The sequence below is a fragment of the Ursus arctos genome, unplaced genomic scaffold (genome assembly GCF_023065955.2).
Source record: "Ursus arctos isolate Adak ecotype North America unplaced genomic scaffold, UrsArc2.0 scaffold_9, whole genome shotgun sequence".
Taxonomy (NCBI): domain Eukaryota; kingdom Metazoa; phylum Chordata; class Mammalia; order Carnivora; family Ursidae; genus Ursus; species Ursus arctos.
Genome location: NW_026623111.1, coordinates 5,837,603 through 5,861,190, shown reverse-complemented (window position 1 = coordinate 5,861,190; position 23,588 = coordinate 5,837,603).

Genomic DNA, 23,588 nt, shown 5'->3' with positions numbered 1-23,588 from the left:
ACACTCCTGGGTGGGAGCCTGGGCCCATCTAATTAATGAGAGAAAAAGAGGCTCCTAGAGGCCAGGGGCTTGCTAAGGCCATGTGCTGGAAAACACTAGAACTTTCTCCAGGGCTTCTCGGCCCAACTTCCCCTGAGATCAATGCTTCATTTTCCCACAGAAGCACTTCCTGTCAGAGAGAGGCTGTCTTGGAGGTTCCAGAGGGAAGCTTACAGTGGTCCCCTCCGATCAAGAAAATGTACGTTAAGTCTCATATTTTATCTTAATGCATGCCAACCTCGCATCTTGTGGTTGACTATAATCGAGTATGTTTTTTAACATAGACATAATGCAGGGGATGTCTTAGGCAGTAAAACAGATGCTATGAGAAGACACGCTGCATTTCTCCTGTAGCTTAGCCACTGGGTAGGCGCTCGGGTACTTAACCGTGCGTAGGGGCAGATGGCACCACAGCGAAGCTGCCGCTGTAGTCTAAAGACAGATGAGATGATGCCGGAGTGTCCCCAGCCCTGCTGCACGACAAGAAAGCCAAGGGCCTCAGCAGCACCCAACAGTATGTACTCATCTAGCTCATGGGTCACCCGGAGCTTGTCCCATCTGAGCTGGGCTCAGTCACGTGTCTGCCCACTGATCTGGGCTGGGCTTGGCCCACAGATCTCAGTCAGCCAGGTGTGCTCCACATACCTCTCAGCCTGCTCCGAGATCCGGGGTGCTCACCCAGGCCACCCCATGCATCTTCTCCTCGTGGCAACGGCACAGCAGCCCGATCATGAAAACACATCCAAGCCACTGGTCGCTTCGCACCTGCTAACTTGACCAAAGTCATATGGTTGAACCCAAAGTCAAAGGGGGAGAAGTCTTCCTCTCTGAGAGGAATGAACTGAGAAATCATATGGTGAAGCGCGCAGACACGGAGAGGAGAGGAATTGGGGCTCCTCGCGAAATCCCCCATAACGGCGGGAAGAGGGGCGGGTGATTTGATGTCTCTCCTACTGGCTCGAGCGAGGGAATCTGGAGTTTTGCTGGCAGCTCAGCTGCTTCCTAGCCATGTCACCTCAGAAAAGACCGCTGCTCTCCCTGGGTGTCACTTTTCCCATCTGTATAATAGGGCCAATCAAGCCCCCACGCCTGGATCATCTTAGGAAAGAGAAATCCTCCCCCCCCCTTTTTAAAGAAGAAATCCTCCTCTTACTGAGGATGATGGATGAGCGTGCGTGTTCACGTATGTCCACGCCTCCAGCTGCCCCTGGCTCTGAGGGAGGCGTTGGTACCCATGATTTGCCGAAGGAGCTCTGAGCTCAGACAGATTGTGGAATTTGAACTTGGGGACCAGCTTAGGCTGGTTCCAGCTTCTTCCTAGGCCCCCACTGGCATTAAATACTTGTTACTTGATTGTTCCATCAACTCGTAGGTTGGAAGAAGCTACTATTAAGGTAATAGTAATTTGTCATGAAGCAAAATGTGGGAAAGAGAGAGCCAATACCCACCGCACCCCGGCCCTTTAGGATGGCGTCCTGCACTCAGAAGGGCTCAGTGAAGGTGAAGGGTGATGCTGCCGCTCTCTGGAAAAGAATTCTGGAATTCACTTTTTATCGAGCCTGGGATTTTAAACTAGGCCAAGCACATCCAGAAATTTCTAGGATTCTTCTGGGTTTGAAAACACTGTGGATGTGGTCCAAACCCCTCATTTTCCAGCTGAGAAAGCGAAGTCCCAAAACCGTGAGTGACTTTTCAGGGTCACTCAGCTAGTTCACGGCAGGGCTTGTCTGTCTCTGGTTCCCTGTCTGTCTGTCTCACACACACACACACACACACACACACACGCTCAGCCCAGCTGGGGACAGGGGTGGGAGTCGGGGCGGAGTGGTGGCCATCTTACAGTGAGTGGCCAGGACACAGAAAATGCCCAGTATCCCCCTCTGCCTTTCAGAGCGGTGTTGAGAAAACAGTGAAGGCAAAGGCCTCTGCTCCCCGGAGGCCAGGAGGGTGTGAACACTTAACTGCCCTTCAAACCATCCATTTGTGCAACTTTCCATGGACTGATTCCCACCTCCCCCGCCCCCCCCAGGATCCTCATGGAAACATGACTGACCTCCAGGAGCAGTAGAGCAGGCAGAGGGGGACTTGTCCAAGAGCAGTGACATGGAGGACGGCGGAGCTGTCAAAACAGGAAACAGATTCGCAACGGTTGTTTCAGGCTCGTTAACCGCATGTGCGAGGGAGCCAGCGTGATGTGACAGTCTGGCGAGCTTGGGCAGCTCGGGCTGGGTTCGCGCTTCTGTCCACGTGGTTTGGGCCTTCGCATGGTCCAGACAGCTGCCCCCTTCTGCCTCTTGGCGTGAGTGGCGGAATGGAGATGCTTCTGCCCAAGGACCAGCCCAGCTTCCTAAAAAGGAGGGCTCTGAGCCAGGGTGGCCGCGGGGGCCCCGGCTTGGCTGCTCACTGCTGTGTGATCTCGGGCAAGTAACGTAACCTCTCTGGGCCTGGGTTTCTTCCTACTCAAAATAGGGCAATGCCAGTGGGCGTCAAATTTCATTCATAGTTAAATAACTCCTCTACTCACAGTAGTGGAGGCTAAACTACATAATTAAGAATTCAGAACAATGTGAACGGAAGGCACGCGACCAATGTTCTCACTGTTTCTGACCCCATACTTGGTGACCTGGAGGCCAGTGAAAGGGAGCTTTGGCGACTTTAGCTCTGTCCAGGGCCATCAACACAGATTACTCGGACTCAAGCATCCCTGCACTCTTTCTAAAACTAACACCCATCACTAATTGAACACCTGCTGTATGCCCACCATTGTGTTGGGCACTTCCACACAGTACCTTATTTTTAATTTTTTTTAAAAAAGACTTCATTTATCTATTTATTTATTTGAAAGCGAGGGAGAGAGCACCAGCAGGAAGAGGAGCAGAGGGAGAGGGACAAGCAAACTCTGCAGTGAGTGCAGAGCCCTACGTGGGGCTCAATCTCACTACCTCGAGATCGTGACCTGAGCCAAGGTCAAGAGTCCGATGCTCAGCGGACTGAGCCACCCAGGCACCCCGGTGAAATGATGATATTATAACTAAAAATGGCTGATGACTATTACCTGGACTTTGAACACTTTGCGTGTAGTAACTCTCTTAGGTTTTAGGTCTTATCTCCTTCCTTTTGCGATGGGGAGCCCTTAGTCTCCTCTGGATTAAAAGCAACCATGCACACACACGTTCTCGCACACATGTGCAACTGTTCATGGAAACTTCATCACCAAATGGTGGGGAAGGGGTTCCAGGAGCTAATGACAGCAGCCCCCGCCCATCTGGAGGCCTTGGGCTGCACACTCATCCTTCCGGTGCTCAGCAGGGACTGAGCAGAGCAAAGAGGCCCAGGGGCTCCTGAGGCCAGGGCTGGGCCATCGGAGGGTGGGGCCAAGGCTGGAAGTACAGTTTTAAGAGCAGGAGCGGTGAGCTGGGCACTCGTCCATGGTTATGGATTGGGAGGATCTAGAGACAACATCGCAGTTTCCTGGAGAGTCTGGCGGGCTCCTTTCCATTTCCTCTGTCCTCTAGCCTCCCTCTGCTCTGAATGCCCTCAGCATCACCCGTCCCATCTCTCCCTAGGGAGCTCCTCTGTATCATCATCCCAGACCCAGCTCAGGGCTCCTCCTCTGGGAATCACTGTTCCTTCAAGAGAACGGTTCCCCAGACTCCCAGAGCATCCAGAACCTTCCTCCATGGAACATTTGCTTGTGGTCTGAGTTCCATTCTCGACCGAAGGGATCCTCTGGGGCTGTCCTCGGGTCTGCCCAACCTAGCACAGTGCCTGGCACTTGATGGGACAAGAATACAAGTTAGTTGACTGATGGAGAAGATGAAGTCTGGGGGAGGATCCAATCAAATCAATGGAAGGAGGAATTAATACAATAACCTCATCGTACAGATTAAGAGGCTGGGGCTTGGTGAGTGTGTTATGGGTGAATTGTGTCCCTCCCCACCCCCCAAGTTCATATGCAGAAGTTCTCACTACCACGACCACCTCCCCATTCTCCCATATCTCAGAATGGGACTGTGTTTGGAGAGAGGGACTTTACAGAGTAATTACATTAGGATGAGGTCACTGGGGAGGACCCTGACGCAGTGTGACTGTGTCCTTATAAGCAGAGGACATTTGGACACAGACACACACAGAGGGACAACAGTGTGAAGAGACACAGAGAGAACATGGCATCTATGGATGGAATGGGTTCTCCCTCACCGCTCCAAGGAAACCAGCCCTGCCAGCACCTGGGTCTTGGATGGCCAGCCTGCAGACGGGGAGACAATGAGTCTGCTGTTTAAGCCCCCAGGCCCAGGCACTGTGTGATGGCAGCCCGAGCAAACTCACACAGCGAGTTGAAATGACTTGTTTATTGTCACAAGCCTGGTGGCAGAGTCAGGATCTGAACCCAGCTCAGCTTACTCCAAGGTCCAAATTGGGTGAAGACTTGGTCATGTCCCACACGGTATGTCCTTCTCACCAGTTCTCCCATTTTCCTCTTAGAATAAGGTAGTTTCTCCTATCTGCTCAACATCTGTCTCCTCTTACTCGATACAGAGCCCAAGAGATCCGGGGACAACAGGGATCTGAAAGGAGCCTGGCACTTGCTCACTATTTGAAGTCGGTTACATTTTTATTGTAAAAACCGGAAAACTACATTGACCTTTTCCACCGGTAAAGAAGCGCCTCTCGGTAAGGGAAGCTTTCCTGGTGGCTGGACAAATGTGGGTGCGGTCCTCACGTCACCTGTGGACACACACGAGGGGGCAGCAGCCCGGACCCCGGCCGTGGCGCTCTTGAACCTGGAGTACAGAGGCAGACGCCCTCGGCCAACCCCACCTCCACCCGGGGGAACCCCCGGGATCTGTGCTCCAGTTTCCTCTTCTCAACCACAGGGGCAAGTATGGTACCCACCTCTTCCCTTTCGCCCTTGTGAGGATCGTGGGGCGAGCGGTACATGCCACGTGCTTAGAAGGGTGCCTGGTAGACCTCGCGCTTTGTCAGCGTGGCCTATTGTTCTTCCGCTGTGATCACTGGCATGACTACCCTAGGTCCAAGCGGGCTAGAAGGATACTAAAATAATATAAATCACTGAGGATTCCATCACACAAAGATACTTTAAATTCCCAGTTTTGCGTTTGGCTTGCAGTCATCACTACAGAGGAATGCAGGTGTTTGGCCAGGTTCTGCCACTCGGGGCTCAACACCTCCCGTGCGCCTGGCGCTTTCTGGGGGCTTCCTGCGGGTGCCGGCTTCCCCGTCGATGCCACCGCAACTCCGGGAGGCAGCCGAGCTGAGCCCCGTTTCCAGGGCAGGAAAGGACTCGGCGACCCGCCTAGCGCGCCGCCTTGGGAAGAAGCAGAGTCCGGGTCCCCAAACCCTTCCTCAGGATTCCTTCTAGAAGCTGAGTTTCCCCGGGGGGAACCAGCTTCTCATTCTCCAAAGCCCACCTTCCAACCTCTGTGGCTCCTCTAGGACCGCGGAGGACGCTGTGGTTCCTCAGAAACCCCACGTCTGGATTGAACTCATGAGCAAAACAAAGCCACGACAGGACAGATTAAATCCGCGCCCTGGCTCGGGGCCTGCAAGTCAGGCCCTTCGTGCTTTTCGTGACTTAACCCAAGCGCCCTGCGGAGGCTCTGCGAGCGCGGCAGGTAGCGGCCCCTGGCTGCTTGGGCCGGTCCTGGGAGGGCTGGCCCTGGGACTTGGCTCATGGCGGGGTGTGTGTGTGTGTGTGTGTGTGTGTGTGTGTGTGTGTGTGTGTGTGTGTGAGACAGTGGTGCCGCCATCATTTTGGAAGGAGAAGGAGCTCAGATGTGTCTCTTCTCCCGAGCGTCTCCCTGGGTCCGTGGTGGTTGTTCCAGGGAGGAGACACTCCATTTTCCAGGAACAGCGTGGAGAGGACACCACCTCCGGGAGCAGGGAGGACAGATCCATCACCCAGCCTTCAGGGGCATCTGCAAGGGGAGGAGGGAAGAGATGCACCCCGAATTCCCCAGAGCTCCCAGCACCTGAAATGCAGGTGTGTTGTCCCCCACCCCGCCCCAGGCTTGTGCGAAGATCTGAATAAACGCGGGCTGTGAAGCCCTCCCAGAAACCCTGGGCTGCTTAGAAGTACTGAAAATGGCTGGCGGGAGGAAATGGTTGCTTGGCCGAGGAGCTAGAGGGGGCACTAGAAAGAGCAATCCGTCTCTACATGTAAGGTTTAGTAATAAGGACAAGCAGAGCAATGTTAACTAGGGAGACCAACCTGTCCTGGTCTTTCTGGGACTGTCCTGGGCTTTAAAACTAAAAGTTCTGTATCCAGAAAGCCCCTCAGGGTTGGCACCCCAACAATAATGAGTGTCTTCCATCACCTGAGTTCAACCAGGCAGTTAGAAATGATCCATCTGTGAGACTTTCTGAATAAGGACTGAAACGTGTCATCCCGAAATGTTCCAGGGAGGGACTCTGGTGGCTGACGCCCTGATGACAGTTGGGAAAGTTCAGTTCCTGTTTGTCCAGCTCAGCTGTCTGGCTCTCTTGGAGCCAGCCTCTTCCGCGAGGTGGGTCCTGAGACCCCAGGACTCACCAGAAATGCCTGCCTCCCCATCACAGCCCTTGCCATTGGCAAAGTGATCTGTCATCGCTTGCTTTCTGTCTCCCAGCAGCCGAGGGGAGCAGAAATGGCAGGCCAGGTCAGTCCCGTTGAGCAGACTGGCAAACTGAGATTCAGAGAGGTTAAACCACTTGGCCCAGGTCACCTAGCCAGTGGTGACCCAGACAGGTCTGTGACCCCAAAGTCTGTGGCATTTTTTTCACTTGAATATCTACCGTTTCTCTGAGTTACTTCCCTCCTGTGAAAAACCAAGATCTCAGGCATCGAACAGCCCAAGACCAAGATGCTTCCGTTCAAGTGAGTCTGGTGCCCCTGTCTGAGCTGAATGCCCACATCTCCACGCCCAGCCACCCCGGGACCTCAGGTTCTCCTGGGGCTCTCACCCATGCTTCCTGACTCTGGCCAGCGGGGCTGGGCCTCAGGGGGCAGTGTGCAACAGAGGGAGGGTGGCTTTTGGAGAGAGAGATGGGGTGCACGTGGAGAGAGAGACCTAATGCAAGGCACGATGGCTGGGGCTCATAACGCTGTGCCAAATGCCAGAAATTCTCCAAGGGGGGATTTCAGGTGTCCTCATCACATACGCGAAGAGGGAAGTATGTGTTAAGTGGATGTGTTAAGTAGCCGGACTGTAGCGACCAAGTTACCGTGCATGTGAGTATCGGATCTTCACGTCGCACATGTAAATGCGTGCAGTTCTGAGTTAGAGGAATGTCCCTTACTTTGAGCTTCCGTTTCCTCCTGTAAAATGGAATTACGATAGCCGTGCAAGGTGGCTGCAGGAACTGAATGGGGTAACGCGTTTGTGAAACACGGTGCCCCCAGGGGATAGGAGCACCTCATTTGTTGAGTCAGACGTGGCTCTAAGCACTTTGATGGATGAACACATTTAATCCTGAGCACCCCTGTCTGCAGAAGAGGGGTAGGCTGGCCGTGGGTCAGATGCAGGTCAGCGTGAATGGGGCCGGGGTTGGGACGGGCAGGAGCAGGGGCTGGGCAGGGTTAAAGGATTTGATTTTCAATCTAACAACACCCCATGTGATGATTAGGATGTCTTTAGTCTCTCATGCTTCATTCCCCTTCTTCTCCTACCGATCTTCCTAGTTCTTATGTTCCATAGATGAGAGAAACCTATGGACTCTGAGAAACAAACTGAGGGCTTCAGAGGGGAGGGGGGTGGGGGAATGGGATAGGCTGGTGATGGGTAGTAAGGAGAGCACGTATTGCATGGTGCACTGGGTGTTATACGCAACTAATGAATCATCGAACTTTACATCAAAATAAATAAATAAAAATTAAAAAAATTTTTAAAAAAGGACATCTTTAGACTTACCGTTTACCTGAAACTCAAATTTAACTGGAAAATCTGGCGTCCATAGGTCTGAGTGGCTGTCCCCAATAGAACCAGAGGTTTTGTGGCTCACCTGTACCATTGTTCGGGCACTAGGGGGCTGGGGGGTGCAGTGCAGTGAGTCAGGAAGCCTTAAACGGACCAGGCCAGGGCCACCCTGTAAAGGCAGGTGCACAGCCCCCGGCTTCAGGGTCATCTTCCGGTCTCCTGTCAGTTTGGTTCCTTTGATTAGATCCCAAAGAGGTCATCAGCAAATACATCCCCTGCTTAAATCCCAGTTTCTCTGGCTTTCTACAGACCAAGAGGATTATTTGCCAGACCCCCACGTTTACCTGACCTTCTTTGGTGATGTTAGTTAATCATTCATCTGAACTCCTGTTTCACTTGGTTTCACAAGCCAGTCAGACGATTTGCCTAGTTCCCCGTTTTTTCCTGCTAGTCTTTGCTTGTACCCACAATTACTTTGACTATGAATAGGGGAAGGCAATGTTCTCTTTCGTTATCTTATGATACGTTTCAGGGTAGTGGTTCTCAAAGTGTAATCCTAGGACCACCAGCATCAGGGTCACTGATGAGTTTCATGGGAAACTCTGGGTGGGGCCCACAATCTGTTTCCACAAGCTTCTAAGGCGTGCAGAAGCTCAGGCAAGTTTGAGAACCCTTGGTTCAAGGAACTGCCTTGAATTAGGAAGCAGGAGGCTCAGATCCCAGCTTCATCCCTGCCTGGCTGGGTGTAGGCAAATCACTCACTCTCCAGACTCTTACCCTCCATAGAGGGCTGTGGTGGAAACTAGGATCCCAGAGCCCTGTGCAGCTCTGCTATGTGTCACACTTCCTCTGGCCCCTAAGCAGGCAGCATGCTGGGGGGGTCCCTGGGCACTGTGCCATGGGAGTGGGAGCAGTCCACTAGGTGGGGGCCCATGATGTCTCTTGTCCGGGCCCCTGCGCTGCCTGCTCCCTGCCACCCAGCCTGCGAGTCCCCAGCCAAGAACAAAACGACACGTGCTGCCAGTTGGCCTGGCAAGGCGAGGTGGCCCAGCGCCAGGCCCTGCTAATTGCTAATTTGCACTGAAACAGCAAACAAAACCCCGCATGTGAATGCCCTGGTTATTTGGCTGGTTCTCCCCCAGAATCCTTTAGTCACCACCCAGGGGCCAGCCCCCAAATCTGGAGCCATTCACCCCAGGATTCCAGGAGGCCAGGGGCACTCACCCAGCCCTGGGAAAAGCCAGCTTCTAACCCTGCAGCTAATTGGGACGGGGGAGGGGTTTGCTATCCCTGTTCTTTCTCTCTCCCATGTTTGTGCGTCACCATGAAGAAAAGAATATAATGATTCCTCTCCCATGGGCACGGAGCTTTTGAGAGAAAGCAGGAGAGAAGTGGAAAGAGCAAGGCCTCAGCTTGAATTGCACTGTAACCTCAAGACCCAGCTAAGTCCTTCAGCCTGCTGAGATTCCCTGCTTTAACTGCACTTGGGGATCCCTGGGGGCCTCTCCAGCACTTGAGACCCAGGTCAGATTGCCTCAACCCCCTCAAAACTCCAAATCTCCCCTGAGAGTCTGTTAAACCCTGGCTTTACCTTCCAGTGGTTCAATGCCCATGTCCTCATCCTCTGGTACCCTCACCCGGCATCTGAGGGTTGCACACAGCTCAGCTCCTTCACCAAGGCACAAGAAAGAAACCACCCGCTCTGAGCATTACCAGCTTCGTGTCATTGACAGAAAATTGGCGGGTGTGGAGAGGGCTGCGGGGTGACATGGCACAGCCCACCCTCTGGCTGCCCACCCCTGCCCCTGCCTGGTCCCTCGCAGCTTCCCAGGGGCTCTGAAGTCTGGGAACCAGCCCTCCCAGGTGCCCATCCAGCCTCCCTGACCTTGAGCAGGCTCATAAAGCCATTGGCCCAGCAGGCGTGGCTGTCTTTCTCAGAGGAACCCAGCGTCAGGAGAGCAACCTTTGCCTCATCTTGTTACAAGTCATCAGTGACAATGGAGCCTGCCCTTGGGGAGCCTGTGTTTCAGTGAGAAGAGAAGGAGAAGCACACAAGTAATTATAGAGCCCACACCCTTGGGTTTGGAATGATCTCCTTAGTTTGTGCTTTCTATTCCGCATGGCACTAGAATGTAAGTTCCAAGAGGCGGGATTTTTAAAAACAGCTTTATTGTGTACAGTTGACATGAAATTAAGCTACAGATAAAATGTCCTACTTGTTAAGTTTTGGCAGACGGGTACAGGTGACACCGTCACCACAATCCAGGTAGCGGATGGTTTCCTTGTGCCCTCGGCAGCTCCTCTGCTCTCTCCCATCCCCAGGCAACCACAGATCTACTTGCCGTCACCATAGATTACTTGGTATTTTCTGGAGTTCTAGAGAGTAAATGAAATTGTGCAACAGGTATTGTTTTATGGCCGGCTTCTTTTACGCTGCAAATTACTTTGAGATGCACCTGTGTTGTCGCCCTGATCAATAGTTTGGTCCTTTTTATTGCTGAGTATATTCCATTGTATGGACGCACCACAATTTGTTGGTGCATTCGTCTGTCGATGGACGTTTGGGTTGTTCCAATCTTCTAACTATAAAAATAAAGTTGCTATAAACATTCGTATGTAAGTCTTTGCACAGATGCATATTTCCATTTATCATGGGCCAATATCTAAGAGTGGAATGACTGGATCATATGGTAGATTCATGTTTAACTTTTAAGCAAAACTGCTAAACTCATTTCCAAAGTAATTGTAGCATTTTATGTTCCCATCCATTCTGTGTGAGTGTTCCAGTCGCTCCATTTCTTAGCCAAAAGTTGGTATTATCAATCTTTTAAATTGTAGGCACTTTGATGAGTGTGAAGTGGTATCTCATTGTGGTATGATTTGCACTTTGTAACGACTAATAATGTTGGGCCCCTTTTCATGTGCTTATGCCCTCCACACATCGTCTTGAGTGAAGTGTATGCTTTGCCCATTTAAAAAATTGGGTTGTTTCTTTTCTTCTTATTGAGGCTTCAGCCTTTGTACGTTCTGGATGTAAGTCTTTTATCAGATACATACTTTGCAAAGATTTTTTCCCGCTTTCTGTGTTGTATGTCTCTTTATTCTCAACAGTGTTATTTGAAGACATAAGCTTTACATTTTGATTCAGTCCAGTTTATCAATTTTTTCTTTGGTGGCTCATGCTCTTGGTGTCACAGCTAAAACTTTGCCTAACCCAAGATTGAAAAGATTTTTTCCAGTGTTTTCTCTCGGGTGATTTATGGCTGTAGGTGGTACATTGAGGTCTCTAATCCATTTTGGTTAATTATTGTATGTCGTGCAAGGTAGAGCTCAAAGTTCATTTGTTGCGTAAGACTTCCAATTGTTTCAGTCCTCATTGTTGGAAAGACTATCTTGGCTTCACGTTGAAAATCGACTGACCATATGTGGATGCCTTTCTTTCTGGAATCTAGACTCTGTTCCATTGATTTATTTGCCCATCTTTACATGAATAATGCACGGTATGATTAGTGTGGATTTATAATGTCTTGAAATCAAGTCGTGTAAGCCCTCCAAATTTGTTATTCTTTTTCAGATTTATTTTGGGTATTTTAGGTCTTTTGCATTTCTGTATGAATTTTAGAATCAGCTGGTCAATTCTACAAAAGAACCCGCTGGGAATAAGTTGGGAAAGGGCTGAATCTGTAGATCAATTTGTAGAAAATCGACATCAAACAATATAGTTTTCTGATCAATGAACACAGTCTATGGAATCATGAGCACAGTTCATCTCTCTATTTATTTTTTATTTTTTATGTGTTCTTTAATTTCTTTCAGCAGTGTTTGTAGTTTTCAGTATACAGGCTTGTATACTGAAGATTTATTTATTTATGAGACAGAGAGAGAGAGAGAGGGTATGCATGTGTGTGCCAGAGCAGGGGTGCGGGCAGAGGGGGAGGGAAAGGGACAAGCAGCTTCCATGCTGAGCACAGAGCCCAGCACAGGGCTCCCTCCATCCCACAACCCTGAGATCATGACCTGAGCCGAGTTATTGTTAACAACTAATATTTAGAAATATAATGGAATTTTGTATATTGATCTTGAAACTTACTCTATAAACTTGATAAACTCACTATTTCCAGCAGCTTTAAAAATCGTTTTGGTTCCATCATATTCTCTACATAGAGGATCATGTGATCTGTGAGTCAAGACCATTGTACTTCTTCCTTTCCCATACGGATACTGTTTTTTTCCTTTATTTGCCTTATTGTGCTGGTTACAATCTCTAGCAGAATGTTGAATAGAAGGGAGATGAAACCAAACATCTTTGTCTTGCTCTTGATCTTAGGGGAAAGCTTGCATCTTTCACCATGAATTATGACATTAGCTATAGTTTTTCATTGATACCCATTATCACATGGAGGAAGTTCTCATATACTGACTTTACTAAGCTTTTTAAAAATCAGAAATAGATGTTGGAGTTTATAGAATATGTTTTTTGCTTTTATGATGATGCTGTATGTTTTTTCTTATTTTTTTTGTTAGAATTACATTGATTTTTAAAAATGTTAAACCAAACTTATATTCCTTGCATAAATATTTTTTACATTTATGTTTATAAGGAATGTTAGTCTTTGGTTTTCTTTTTTTGGAAAGTCTTTGTCTAGTTTTGATATCAGGGTTATGCTGGCTGTGGAGAATGGGCTAGGAATATTTCCTCCTATTCAAATTTCTGAAGAAATTTATATAAATTGATATTATTTTTTACATGTTTGGTAGGATTCACTAGCAAGGCCCTCTGGGCATGGAGTTTTCTTTATGGTAAGATTTTTAACTATAAATTCAATTTCTTTAATAAGTATAGGACTATATAAGCCATCTATTTATTCTTGAGAGATCTTAGTACTTTGTGTCTTTCAAGGAATGTGTTCATTTCATCTAAGTTGTTGAATTCATTGGCATAAAGTTGTTTATGATATTTACTTATTATCTTTTTAGTATCTGTAGGATCTGTGGTGATGTTACCTCTCTCATTTCGACATTGTTAATTCATATGTGTATTTATCTTTCATTGCCTGGTCTGTCTGATTAGGAGTTTATCAATATTTGTCATTGAACTTCTCAAAGAACCAGTTTTTTGTTTTTTTGTTTTTATGTCAGTTATTTCACTGTGATCTTCATTATTTCTTTTCTTCTACGTACTTTGATTTCATTTGTTCTCTTTTTTCTAGCTTCTTAAGGTGGAAGTTGAGGTCATTGGTTTGAGAACTTGCTTTTTTAAAATATAGACATTTTGTGCTTAATATTGTTTCAGTATTGTTGTAGCTACATTCCAGAACTTTTGCTATGTTGTGTTTTCATTTTTTTCAGTTCTAAATATTTAAAATTTCTCTTTTGATTTCTTCTTTTACACTTGGGTTTCTTAGCAGAACAATCCTTAGTTTCCAAATATTTGGTGATTTTTCAGATATCTTTCTGTTATGGATTCCTAATTTAATTCTGTTACGATCAGAGAACATACTTTGTGTGATGTGAATACTTAAATTTTTTGAAAATTTATGCCCAAGAATATGGATTATCTTGGTAAATGTTTTATGTGTACTTAAAAAGAATGTGTGTTCTGCTGTTATTAAATAGAGTGTTCTCTAAAAGTAAATGGAGTTGAGCTCTTTGATAGTGTGGTTCAAGTAATTGATATCTTTTATTAATTTTCTGTTTACTTTTTCTATCCATCATGGAGACAGAGATCCACCTGTATTTGTTGGATTTCTCTATTTGGTCTTTCAGTTCTGTCAATTTTTGCTTAATGTGTTTTGAAACTCTGTTTTATGGGTGCATAAATGCATAGAATTATTATGTTCTCTTGATAAATTGACTCCTTTATCATTATGAAATTCCTCTTTGTTCTTGGTAATATTCTTTGCTCTGAAATTTACTTTGTCTGATGTTAATATAGTCACTCCAGCATTCTTTTGATTAGTGTTGGCATGGTGTATCTTTCCTTTTTTACTTTTTTTTTTTTTTATTGGAGCAAGGTTTAGGTTTCTCTTGTTTTGGTGGCAGCATATAGTTAGATTTTACTTTTTTTATAATTGGAAAAACTCTGTCTCTTAATTGGTGTGTTTAGACCATTTGACATTTCATTTGTTTATTGACATCATTGGTTTTAACTTCCTATTTCTTTTCTTTTCCTTTAAAGAGAGAGAGAGCGAGAGTGCACACAAGCAGTGGGGGGAGAGGCAGAGGGAGAGAGAGAGAGAGAATCTTCTGAGGCTAAGTGTGGAGCCTGATGTGGGGCTTGATCCCATGACCCTGAGATCATGACCTGAGCCAAAAGCAGGAGTCAGACGCTTAACCAACTGAGCCACCCAGACGCCCCTTAACTTACTGTTAATTTTCTATTTGTCCCATTTATTCATAGGTCTCATTGTATTCTTTTTCTGCCTTGTTTTGGACTAAATAAGCATTTTTAATGATTCAGTTTAATCTCTTTTGTTGACTTATTAGGTATAATTCTTTGCGTGTGTGTGTGTGTGCATGTGTGTGTGTGTGCATGTATGCTCTGATGTTTGCTTTAGTTGTTTATGTTATACACATTTAAGATATCACTACCTTCTAGTGATAATATTATGCTCCTCTGTGAATAGCATTAGAATCTTATAGCAGTATACTTCTATATCTTTCCAGCCTTTGTACTATTGCTGCTATACGTTTGACTTTTACATATGTTGTAAACCACATACTACATGGATATCAGTTTTAAAGAGTTAATTTTTAAAAATATTTAAATAAAAGTAGTAAAAGTTTTCAAATTTTCTACACAGTCATGATTTCCAGTGTTCTGTATTTCTTTGTGTAAGTCCAGACCTCATCTGGTATGACTATCATATCGTCCAAGGGATTTCCTGTAGTATTTATTGTGGTAGAGGTTTGCTATTGATGAACTCTTTTAGCTTTTGTATGTTTAAAAATATAGCTATTTTGCCTTCATTTTTTGATAGATATTTTAGCTGGGTATGGAATTCTAGGTTTACAGTTCCTGTTTATCTGTACTCTAAAGATGTTACTCTACTGTCTCATGGCTTCATTATTTCTGAGTAGTAGTCTATCGTCCTTATCTCGTCTTCTGTACATGACTTGTGTTCTTACTCTAGCTGCTTTTAATGTTTCCCTTAATCACTGGTTTGAAGCAGATCAGTTCATGATGCCCCTTAGTGTTATTTTTTAAGGTTTCTTGTGTTTGGGCTGTGTTGAGCCTTTTGGATTTATGGGTTTAAAGTTTTTAATAAACTTAAATTTTTGGCCATTATTTCTCCAAATAATTTCTCTTCCCATTTTTTTTCTCTCTTCTTTCTTCATGACTCCAATTACACATCTCCTTATTTTTAAGTATTTTTTCTGTCACTTTGAATAGTTTCTTTTTATGTCTTAAATTTCACTAATAGTTTCTTTTGCAATATTAAATCTTCCATTAATTCTATTCAGTTTATTTTTCATCTCAGACATTAGTTTTCATCTCCGGAAGTTCAGTTTGGGTCTTTAAAAATATCTTTTATGTTGCTTCTTCATATGCTCAATCTTTCATCTAGATTTTTGAACATATGGAATATAGTTATAGTAATAGTTTTGATGTACCAATTTTGTCATCCATGTCATTTCTGTGTCTGTTTGTATTGGTTGATTTTTTTCTTCATTATGTGTTATATTTTCTTATTTCTTTATACGTCTGGTAATTGTATATTTGACATCAAACATTGTGGTTTTACCTTGTTGAGTGCTAGATATTTTTATATTGCTATAAATATTTTGGAGCTTTCTTTTGGGATACAGGTAAGTTACTTGAAAACAATTTGAATATGTTAAGTACAGCTTTTAAGATTTATTAGGCAAGACCAAACCACCATTTAGTCTAAGATGAATTTCTCCCCAGTAGCAAAGCCAGTTTCTAAATACTCTACCTGGTGTTCCATGAATTCTAAGGTTTGCCACTCTGCCTCGTGGGAAGGAAAAGAGGGCTTTTCCTAGGCTTGTGTGAGTCCTTAGAGATTTTCCCTTTTAATCCTTTCTGGTAGTTCTTCCATAGCTTCAGATAGTTCCCTTACGTGCATGAGCAGACCCATGTTTAAGTAAAGATTGGTGATCCCCACGTTTTCTCTCTATGTGCAGCTCCCTCCTGTTTGGTGCTCTTCTCTAGCTGCTTTAACCCTCCTGGACTCTTAGCCTAACCAACCCACGGTGACCACTGGACTCCACTTAGGTTATCCCTTCTTGTGCCACTTCTTGGAAATTCTCTCCAGGCTAGATGGAATAATGACCCTCTAGAGATTTCCATGTTTTAATTCTTAGAACCTGTGAATATGTTATATCACATGGCAAGGGGCAAGGAAGGTGGCAGATAGAACTAAAATTGCTAAGCAGGTGTTCTTAACATTGCAATTTTAATTTAATGCTTGCTGTAAAAGGTTAGAACTTTTGGGAAACTTTAGATCGGGTGAATATGTTTTGCATGTGGGATGAATCTATATCTTGGCCTGAGTACAGATTGGGGTAAGGCAGAAAAATGGCCCCCCAATAATAATCTCCACCTGTATTATTATTTAAAAGAAGGGGCTTAGGAGGCTTTAACTCTGATCACCCTATCCTTATCTTATGTCACTTTATAGAAATACTTTTTATTATTTAAATTATATGTTTAGCTTTATGGTTGTGTTTGATTTTCTTTTTAATCTTCAAATTATACATTATTGTAATTGTCTTATTGAAGCAGTAATTGTTTAGATTTGTTATACATTTACCATTCTTTCTGGTATTTCAAATAGGTCTTCTGGGATTATTTTCCTTTTTCCTGAAATTTGCTACTTAAAATTTCCAGTAATGAGTGTATTTTTGTAGTAAGCTATCTCAGTTTTTGTGTGTCTGAAAATGTCATTATGTCACCTCATTTTGAACAATATTTCAATAAGGATGGGAGTCTTGGTTGAGTTGTTTTTTCTGAGTACTTTGAAGATACTATTCCTTTATCTTGTCATTTCTGTTGTTGCTGTTGGGAAGTCTCTTATCAGTCTAGACTTCATTCCTTGATAAATAACTTGTCCTTGTTCTCCGGATGATTTAGGATCTCTACTCCTTTCCCTTCTTCCCCACTCTTTTCTCTTCCTCTCCCTTTCTGTATTCTGCAACTTCATTATAATGTGACTAGAAAGGGAAGTTTCTTTCTTTCTCTTCTAAATGTATTATCTTTCCTGTAATTCTTGTGTTTCCTGGGTTTGTGTCTTACATCAATTCTGAGAAAATCTTAGACATTTTATAGAAAATACTTATTCCATCAAAATCCTAGAGGAGAGCATAGGCAGCAACCTCTACGACATCAGCCACAGCAAACTTTTTCATGACACACCTCCAAAGGCAAGAGAAACAAAAGATAAAATGAACTTGTGGGACTTCATCAAGATAAAAAGCTTCTGCACAGCCAAGGAAACAGTCAAAAAAAACTAAGAGGCAGCCCACGGAATGGGAGAATATATTTGCAAATGATGTTACAGATTAAAGACTGGTATCCACGATCTACAAAGAACTTCTCAAACTCAATATGCAAGAAACAAATAAACAAATCATAAAATGGGCAGAAAATATGAACAGACACTTTTCCAATGAAGACATACAAATGGCTAACAGACACATGAAAAAATGTTCCAAATCATTAGCCATCAGGGAAATTCAAATCAAAACCACACTGAGATACCACCTTATGCCAGTTAGAATGGCAAAAATAGACAAGGCAAGAAACAACAATTGTTGGAGAGGATGTGGAGAAAGGGGATCCCTTCTACATTGTTGGTGGGAATGCAAGTTGGTACAGCCACTCTGGAAAACAGTGTGGAGGTCCATTAAAAAGTTAAAAATTGAGCTACCCTATGATCCAGCCATTGCACTACTGGGTATTTACCCCAAAGATACAGACGTAGTGAAGAGAAGGGCCATATGCACCCCAATGTTCATAGCAGCATTGTCCACAATAGCTAAATCGTGGAAGGAGCTGAGATGCACTTCAGCAGATGACTGGATTAAGAAGTAGTGGTCCATATATACAATGGAATATTATTCAGCTATCACAAAGAACGATTTCTCAACATTTGCTGCAACATGGACGGCACTGGAGGAGATAATGCTAAATGAAATTAGTCAAGCAGAAAAAGACAATTATCATACGGTTTCTCTCATCTATGGAACATAAGAACTAGGAAGATCGGTAGGAGAAGAAAGGGATAAAGAAAGGGAGGTAATCAGAAGGGGAAATGAAGCATGAGAGACTATGGACTCTGAGAAACAAACTGTGGGCTTCAGAGGGGAGTGGGTTGGGGGAATAGGATAGGCTGGTGATGGGTAGTGAGGAGGGCATGTATTGCATGGTGCACTGGGTGTTATACGCAACTAATGAATCATCGAACTTTACATCAAAAACCAGGGTTGTACTGTATGGTGACTAACATAATATAATAAAAAAATAAAAAAAAAAGAAAATACTTATTCTATTTTATGTATAATATTTGTTATTAATATTTCCTCTTCTATTTCCTATCTTCTCCTTCTTTCATCTATGTCCATTACCCTGTATTTCATCTTTTTGTCTCATTGTACTGTATTTTGCAGAACATATTTAGATCTGCTAGTTTACCAGTGTTCTTGTCAGCTGTTTATAGCTTTCTCTTGAACATGTCTAATGAGAGCATTTTTTATATTTATTTTTAAATTTAAAATTATTTTTTATAATAATTTTCAAACATACAAAAAAGTCTAAAGAATTTTACAGTGAACAACACATTCTCACCACCATCATTAACATCTTACTACTATTGCTTTATCACATATAACTCCATGTATTTATTCCTCTCTCCATCCATAAATCCATCTGAATTTGTTGATGCACTTCAAAGTAAATTACAGATACCTGTACTCTTTCCATAAATATACTAGTAGGCATACCAGTGCCTAAAATTCAATGCTAGTTTTTACTTTCTTTTGGTATAATATATACATACAATAAAATGCACAAATCTCAAGTATCCACTCACTGAGTTTTGACAAATGCATAACCCAAAGCCTAATCAAGCTATAGAACATGACCTCAAAACATTTCCTCATGTTCCTTCCTGATCAGTCTATGACCCCACACCTCAAAAGCCAACTTTTTTCTTCTATCATAGATTAGATTTGCATATTCTAGAATGTCATATAAATAGAATCCTACACTATGAATTCTTTTGTGTAAGGCTTCTTTCACTCACATAATATTTTGGAGATCACCCATATTTAGTGGGGGTATTGGTAGTTCATTTTTTTTTATCACTGAGTACTGTAGCGTTGTGTGAATACCTTGTTCACCTGTTTCTCCATTAGTGGACACATGGACTTTTTCCAGTTTTGGTCATTATGTATAAAGCTGCTATAAACATTCATGAGCATATGTTGCCATTTTTATTATTTTATTTAAAGTTATGGCATTGATTAGGGAAGAGTGGGGCCTTAAGAATTGGAATATGGATATGTAGGCAGATTCCAATGACAACCTTGAACCCCTACATTTTGCCAAGTACCTTTTGCCAGTAGAAGCAGCCCTTCCTTACCTATCTAGGGAGGTCTACCTCTTGCTTGCTAGTCCAGTGAGGTTTTACATGGTAATTACCAATCAAGGGGCTGCTAATCCCTCTCAAGATCCTGTCCAACTATTTCTCATTGCTTTTAAGTCAATAACCACACGCCAGTCTTGGCATTACCCAGGGGATCCAGTGCAAAGTGTGACAGTACCATACATAATAAATAAATTGCAGGATTCTGCCAATTTATTTAAGAGAATCAAAATCCACCATATATATATTTCATATTAAGGATTCTGTATAAATATGGTATTAAGAGAATCTGGTGTTCTAGAGTGGCAGTCTTGTCGCTCCAATTACATATGCAGGTAAATAAATTGATTTACACTTGTGATTTTAAGTAGAAATCTCCTGAGTCTTATATATATTATGAGTTCATTGTTTTTATAAATTTACTTTATTTGACTTATAAAAATTACTTCAGGGGCACCTGGGTGACGAAGTCAGTTAAGAGTTTGACTCTTGGGGCACCTGGGTGGCACAGCGGTTAAGCGTCTGCCTTCGGCTCAGGGCGTGATCCCGGCGTTATGGGATCGAGCCCCACGTCAGGCTCCTCTGCTATGAGCCTGCTTCTTCCTCTCCCACTCCCCCTGCTTGTGTTCCCTCTCTCGCTGGCTGTCTCTATCTCTGTCAAATAAATAAATAAAATCTTTAAAAAAAAAAAGAGTTTGACTCTTGATTTCAGCTCATGTCATGATCTCAGGGTCCTGGGATCAAGACCCACGTCAGGCTCCACATTCAGTGGGAAGTTGGCTTGGGGTTCTCTCTCTCTCTCTCTCTCCCCCTCTTCTCCTCCCCACCCCTCTAAATTAAATGAATAAATCTTTTTTTAAAAAAATTACTTCATTGTCAGGAAGTTTTGTCAGACCTTTGAAATACTTAAAAGTAGTCAAGTGTAAGCAATTTATAAATGTAATTCAAACTTTTGAAGATGTTTAATTATGTAATTTGGTTAATGGGACCAAGTATTATTTTTAGATCTCTTATTAGTGATTGTGTAAGTTTGTGGGACACACAAAAAGCTTTGTAAACTCTGGTAGAAAATGCTGGTGGAGTTTTAAGATCTGTTTCTCTTCCTCCTTGGTGGATATTACCTTCCCCAGCCCATTGCAGTTAGGAGGTGGCCAAAGTCATTGAGTTTTCACCAAATGGACTTGAGCAGAAGTGATGTGTGCCATTTTCAGTATTGGCTCTTGAAAAACCTGTGGGCCTTCATTCTTTCCCTTTTTACAAGCTGGAATGGAGATGATGAAGGCAACTTTGCAAGCCACTGGTTGGAGGGGCAAAACCTTGGTCACTTGGGTCTCTGAATGAGAGAGAATACGGGGTACTTCCAGCCCCACCTCTTACTCGTGCTGTCCTGGCACTAAATGGCCTGCTACATAAGCAAGAAATATACTCCTGTTGTATCAGGCCACTCTGCGTCGAGGCTATTTGTTGCCTAGCTTTCTCTAACTAATGCATTGATAGGATGTCAAAGCCTAAGAAAAGATTAGGTGTCAGGATTTGTAACTTTATTTATTTATTTAATTTAATTTTTTAAAATTTTAATTCAATTAGCCAACATATAGTACATCATTAGTTTCAGATATGGAGTTCAGTAATTCATCAGTTGCATATAACACCAAGTGCTCATCACATCACATACCCTCCTTAATGTCCATCATCCAATTACCCCATCCCCCCCCACCTCCCCTCCAGCAACCCTTGGTTTATTCCCTAGGGTTAAGAGTCTGTTATGGTGGGGCACCTGGGGGCTCAGTCTGTTAAGCATTTGCTTTCAGCTAAGGTCATGATCTCAGGGTTCTGGGATGGAGCCCTGCATCAGACTCCTTGCTCAGTGGGGAGCCTGACTCTCTCTCTCCCTCTGCCATTCCCCCTGCTCATGCCCCGCCCCTCAAATAAAAAATCTTAAAAAAAAGAGTCTCTCATGGTTTGTCTCCATCTCTAATTACTTCCCATTCAGTTCTCTCTCCCTTCCCCTATGTTCTTCTGCTTTGTTTCTTAAATTCCATATATGAGTGAAATCATATGATATTTGTCTTTCTCTGACTGACTGATTTCACTTAGCATAATACCCTCTAGTTCCATCCATGTCATTGCTAACAGCAAAATTTCATTCCTTTTGATGGCTGAGTAGTATTCCATTGTGTATATATACCACATCTCCTTTATCCATTCATCTGTCGATGGACATCTGGGCTCTTTCCATAGTTTGGCTATTGTGGACATTGCTGCTATAAACATTGGGGTGCAGGTGTCCCTTTGGATCACTACATCTGTATCTTTGGGGTAAATGCCTAGTAGGGCAATTGCTGGGTCATAGGGTAGCTCTATTTTTAACTTCTTGAGGAAGCTCCATACTGTTTTCCAGAGTGGCTGTACCAGCTTACATTCCTACCAGCAGTGTAAGAGGGTTCCCCTTTCTCCACATCCTCACCAACATCTGTTGTGTCCTGAGCTGTTAATTTTAGCCATTCTGACCAGTGTAAGGTGGCATCTCATTGTGGTTTTGATTTTTATTTCCCTGATGCCGAGCGATGTGGAACATTTCTTCATGTGTCTGTTGGCCATCTGGAAGTCTTCTTTGGAAAAATATCTTCTTCCCATTTCTTGACTGGATTATTTGATTTTGGGGTGTTGATTTTGTTAAGTTCTTTATAGATTTTGGTTACTAACTAGCCCTTTATCTGATATGTCATTTGCAAATACTTCTCCCATTTTGGAGGCTGCCTTTTAGTTTTGTTGACGATTTCCTTTGCTGTACAAAAGCTTTTTAGCTTGATGAAGTCCCAAGAGTTCATTTTTGCTTTTGTTTCCCTTCCTTTGGAGACGTGTTCAGCAAGAAGTTGCTGCTGCCAAGGTCGAAGAGGTTGCTGCCTGTGTTCTCCTCTAGGATTTTGATGGATTCTTATCTCACATTTAGGTCTGTCATCCTTTATTGAAATTTTTTCAGACATACTGAAAGTACTGATAGCAAACACCCGTGCACACAGGAGAATTTTAAATGTTAACATCTTGTCCCATTTGTGCAAATTTTATTTGTGAAAGAAATGAAACACTCCAGATACAATTGGGATCCTATCCCACCCCTTCTCCAGGGCCGTTCCTCCTGCACCGCAGTAGAGAGACGTTTTCTGACGTGAGGGGAACTTTCCCATCTGGGTGTTTATATTGTTACGTGTCTCCATGAATTCCTATGTAATAGTGAGTGTTGTTTTGTGGGCTTCTGATTTGATGGAAATGTTTCCTGGTGGATGTACCGTTGTGTGGCATGGTTCTGTTCCCACCCAGCCTTGTTCTTGAGCTCTGCCCTTGTTGATCCAAACAGATGCTGTTTTATTTGAACTGCTCTAGAGTGTGCAATATGTAAATAGACTACTCCTAATCTTCCCATTTTCCTTTCGAGGGAACATGTCCTGCTGGCCGTTCTTTGACATTGTAAATGACATGGCAACCAATATCCTTATTTGTGTCTTCCTGTGCAAAGGTTTCTCTAGCGTGTGGCCCGAGGACGAACTGCTGGGTCACCGAGGATGAGCATTTGTCTCCTTCCCTCCCTCTCTTTCTTTACTCGTGCACAGAACTATTCATTGATTCACAACAATCTCTCATTATTGGCTTCTGTGTGGTCCACTTGGGTTACGTGTTCTTTCTCTCTCTCTCTTTTAATCATATTTAATAATGTAACAAGCAATTCAAAATCCATCACTGAAACATAGTCTAACCTAGATATAAGCATATATTCCCATCTCCTCCCGCCTAAAGAATCATCCAGCTGGAGGCAGAGGGACGTCTTGATTTCATTTTGGTGGCTTTAGGTTTCATGTGGGGTCCGAGAATGGCTACAACCCAGCCGTCAGACGGCCTTGTGGACCGTGCTCAAGGGCTCCCTGTGTGTTTTGGCACGAATCCTTTTTGTGTCCGTTGTGTGTATTTGCAACGATCTCCTCTAAACTGTGCGCATTTCCAATTTTATTAACGATTGCCCAATTGCTCT